The 4,638-nt window shown below is 36.8% G+C and overlaps 1 protein-coding gene across 4 annotated transcripts in view; it reads left to right on the top strand.

Moving 5' to 3' along the window:
* The first annotated feature begins 2,125 nt into the window (after positions 1-2,125).
* Positions 2,126-4,638, top strand: part of Rnf216 (ring finger protein 216) — a 148,770-nt gene continuing 146,257 nt past the window's right edge. For 2 of the 4 annotated variants that reach the window (XM_010642844.3, XM_010642842.3), the window contains exon 1: positions 2,127-2,460. The gene's annotated coding sequence lies outside the window, so the exon portion shown is untranslated. Of the gene's footprint in view, positions 2,461-4,638 lie in introns of all 4 variants that reach the window. The other 2 variants (XM_010642846.3, XM_010642845.3) reach the window with 2 other exon arrangements.

The raw sequence follows: 4,638 nt of genomic DNA, 5'->3' as shown, positions 1-4,638 counted from the left end.
GTTAAGATGACCAGTTGATATGTTAGTGAAGAGCAACAGTCATTCACAGACACTTAAAACATGCTTGGAAGAGTTGTTGTGGGGGTCTGGTATGGTGAGTGCAAGCCAGCTGCTTCTGTCCTTTGCCCACTTTTCACTGGCAAGTCAAAGGAAATTAACTCGTTAAATTGCAAGTTTTATTATCCCCCAAATCAATGTTGCAGAAGTGACATTATGGAAGTAGTTCTGGAAAGTAGAAATGTGCAAAACCACAGAACCAGGTATTATTTCAGGAGCACAATGAGAAATGGAGAAACAGCATGAGGAGATGAATGAGAAAAATGGTTAGAGGCAGGCCTAAGCACTATGGTCATGAGCTGAAAATGCAGCTTTGGAATTAGAAGATTGGGCTGGAGAACTATAGGTGATTCCTTTTCCTGAGTTCCTTTGTTTCCTAAATTTTTTAAACTAGGCATTACTTGTTAACTGAAGAAAATCCTGATAAATTTAAGGTTGTCACTTAGGCCCTATTACTGGACTTTAGTCAGATGATTGTGTTGTGATGAACAGTTTCAGTCTTCCAAAAAGGAAGATGTTTCTGGAGCCATTCATTTATTCAGTAGCTTTGCTAGGCATTGTAAATAGAGCTGTGAACAAGACATGTCTTAGGCAGAAATGTCATGAGCATTTGGAGGAAAAATACAGTTAAAATGTGACCTCTTTCTAATCATGTTGATTCAACTGTCCAAGGAAGAAAAGGGGATTAATAAAAAGATCATAGGGACATTCATAAGGGATAAACCAATGTAGAACTGTCATCTAATTTTCTTAAAATTTCACATAATAGTAGTGCTAAATATGATTTAAACAGGGATGAGATGATAAAATATACACTTCCTGATTTTTGGTTCTGATTTACAAGTATTAACTCATATATTTGGCTGCAGTCATAAATGTATATATAATTTTATAGTTTGGTTCAAGTGTTCTCCACAGGCCCATATATTGAAGCCTTAATCACTAGCTTGTGGTGCTATTGGGTAGTTGTAGAACCGCTAGGTTGCAGGGCCTAATGGAAGGAAGTCATGCCCTTAATGGGATATTGGAAATGATCATTTTTTTAAAAAAAGACTGACTCATTCTATCTAGTCTCTAGGAAACTTGGTTAAATGGTTTAGATTCAACAGCAGATAAATGGTAAGGAAAATAAGAAAATGGAAAAGAATTTTTAGGAGATTTAAAAATACACATTTTTTAAATAAGTGAGATTATAAACTACTCTAGGACTGTCCTCCTCTGTGACAAAACTATAAAGAAACATGAAGGCTTGGAAGGGTAATTCTCTCAGTGGGAGGCTGAGGCAGGAGGATTGCACATTTGACTCCAGCCTGGGCAACTTAACAACTTGACAAGCAATAAAAAGTTTAAAAGGGGCTAAGGGTGTAGCTCAAGGCTCTGGTTCAATCCCCAGTACCAAAAAATAAAATAAAAAATAAAAGTCAGTCTAATGGTTGATTTTAGGGGAAGGGAGCCAGTTAGGATGGAATTCATGATGGGTTCTTGGAAATGGCTGAATATTTCTTGGTGATGGTTTATTTCTGGACCTGGGTGGTAGATAATAAGTTTCTTACTATAATTAAGCTATCCATTTGTTTTTGTGATTTTCTGTATTGATATTTTTTTAAATGGTAAAAACCAACAAGCCATACAGTTACATACTATACATCCACAACATATACATCTGGAAATTGATGATGCCAGATGTTATTAAGGATTTGGAACAGTAGAGACTTTCATAGACAGTACTGCTGATAGAATAAGTTGGTACCACAACTGGTCCAAAAATATGTGTTGATTAATGGATTGTGGAAGAAATACCCAAGGCCCAACACAATCCCATTTTATAGAAAAATGTGCTTGTTTTCACCAGTCAGATGTACAAGAATGCCCATAACAGTAATTTATAATAGCCAAAAATAAAAACATCAAGATGGAATAGGCAAATATACTGTTACATTCATACATTAAAACCTATACTGCAATAAAAATAAAGCAATTACTGCCACACACAATGTGAATGGATCTTGTGATGTTTGAGTGATTGTTTCAACTGGAGAGGTTTGGTTAAGAGTTTAGCTAAATCAACTCAGCAATTCCATGCCCTAGGCCGTAGAAGATCCTAGGCGGAGGAGGACTCATCCTGTGGTGGCTCCTTGCCTGAATGATATAAAGGGGAAATGAAGAAGAGCATTGCTGCTTCTGTTCCTTTAGAGGACCTCCAGTCTTTGCCTTGGATGTTAACTCCTGCCTTCCAGAGCAGACTTCGGCTTCTGGCGTGGATCCTTCAGCCTCCATCACAGACCCATCAGCCTTCTGATACAGACTCGCTCTGGACACTGCAGGGAGCTCCAGACCTTTGACTAAATCCTTCAGTCTCTCGTTTGCAGACACCCTGTGCACTCGTCCAACTGGGTGGCCATCGTAAGCCAATCTTGTAAATTCATATATATCTATATATTGTGCGTTCTGTCTGTTTCTCTAGTAAATACTGATACAGATGTTAAAACAATGGTTGAGTGAAGGAAACCACACATAAATATATATTGAGTGACTTCCTTTACATAGTTTCGGCATAATCTAGTTTTTTGGGGGGACTTCCTTTGTGTGTTGTATTTTACAACAGAAGTTAAGTGGGAAAGTCACTGTTAAGAAAAAAAGCTACTATTGTGAAACAATAGTTGGGGAAGTCAGCAGGACATTTCATTGAGTCTGTACAGCTTTATTTTTTAACCATTTTCTTTTCTTTCTTTTTTTTTTTTTTTTTTTTTTTTTTTTTTTTTTTTTTTTTTGAGACTGGGTCTCACTATGTAGTTGAGACTGACCTGGAACTCACTATGTAGCACAGGCTGGTCTCAAACTCAGTGATCCTCCTGCCTCAGCCTCCGGAGTGCTGGGATTACAGGTGTGAGCCGCCATGCCCAGCTTACCATTTTCTTATTTTGATGAAAATTAGAGGAATAAAAATTATGAATCAAGGCTAATTACAACTGCTTTTTAGTTTCAAGATTGCTATCTGTAATCTACCCCAATCACTTAGCCCTTCTGAGAAATATCTCAATTTTTTTTGCCTTCCTGGGGAAACACCAAGTGCTTCAGAAATAAACCCCTGGGTTCTCATTAAAGAGTTAATAATCAAATAACAACAGCATTTTCCCAAGTTCTGTCATAAAACGTTGTACAGGCAATATATCAAAACTGTGTTACCAGAGTTTTACCACATAACTTTCTTGTACCTATAGCTGAACAAAGGTATCTCAGTTTTGTAAACTACAACTCCAGGTGTTAGTTCTGTTTCTCACTTAAAATAAAGATTGTGGTATTACAAATATCCTGGTATAAAAGAACTCTGTTATCAAATTTGGACCTCTTCTAATCAAATACTTTTCTTTCAAATTTATTTTGAGTACTACTTTCAACAGCCAAATTGCTTTCTTTTTACCAAAACTAGCATCTTTCCATTTTTACAATAGAAATCAAAGGAAGCTAGAACTCATTTTTATTTGGTTAGAATGTCAAGCTTGTTAAGCATAGTACTAGGTGGTGCTTTAGGGTTCCTCCAGAGTGGCCAACCAGAGAGGTTCAGACTAGGGAGAAGCAGTGTGATGGTGGAATTTTTATGTCTTTCTGCAAGAAAGTCTCTGCATCAGGTCATTTAACTCTTGAGTTAAATCATTCAACTCACCTGGACTTCATATCAGATTGCTTAGCTTTAAATCCCGGTTTTGCCACGTAGTGGATCAGTGGCTCTGGATAAGTTGCTGAATATCCTAGGTCTCATTCCTTCATTTGAAATGAAAATAATATATGGTGATTTTAGAGTTACGTAGATATAAAGTATTTAGCATAGTGCCTGGCACATATCAAATATGACATGGATATTCCTATTTCCTACCTTGTGGGGCTGTGTGAAGATTAAATATGAGAAACCACTTTGTATATGGTAAATGTAATCAAAACAGGAATTTTGTTATAAGTACCCAGTAGATGCAGAGTTTATTAATAAAGCTAATGCAACCAAATTGGAGTGGGGGTGGTATACGGAAAGATCCTTTACCCCTTCCACATTACTTTACCATAGTAACTATTTACAATAAATCCTACTATAAGAAACTTCATTTTTCCTTTGGAGGTAGCAAGAAACTATATATAAAGCTTCAATGTTTGTTTCTTGATTAGATAGCTGAAAGTAAATTTTTAAAAATACCTGTAATAGCACTCTGGGAGCCTGAGGCAGGAGGATTCCAAGTTCAAGTTACCCTGGGCAACTTAGTGACTTAACCATCTCAAAATTAAAAAGGGCTAGTGATGTAGCTCACTGTGAAGACCCTGGGTTTAAGTCCCGGTACTACTGCCACCAATAACAACAAAAAATGGAGTCCAAAAGTTAGAAATGTTAGTCAATAAATAACAGTTTAAGTTCTTGCCTTTTCTATTTTGTGGTACTCATCTTTCCATCACTGTGAAAATACCTCATATAAACAAACGGAAAAAAAATCCAGTACTGGGCCGGGGATTTAGCTCAGTGGTTTGGTGGCCTGCCTTGTAAGCGCAAGGACCTGAGTTCAATCCCTGGTACAAAAAAAAAAAAAAAAAAAAAAA

The sequence above is a fragment of the Fukomys damarensis genome, unplaced genomic scaffold (genome assembly GCF_012274545.1).
Source record: "Fukomys damarensis isolate Sample0158 unplaced genomic scaffold, DMR_v1.0_HiC HiC_scaffold_17, whole genome shotgun sequence".
Lineage (NCBI taxonomy): Eukaryota > Metazoa > Chordata > Mammalia > Rodentia > Bathyergidae > Fukomys > Fukomys damarensis.
This window is presented reverse-complemented; position numbering and strand designations above follow the sequence as displayed.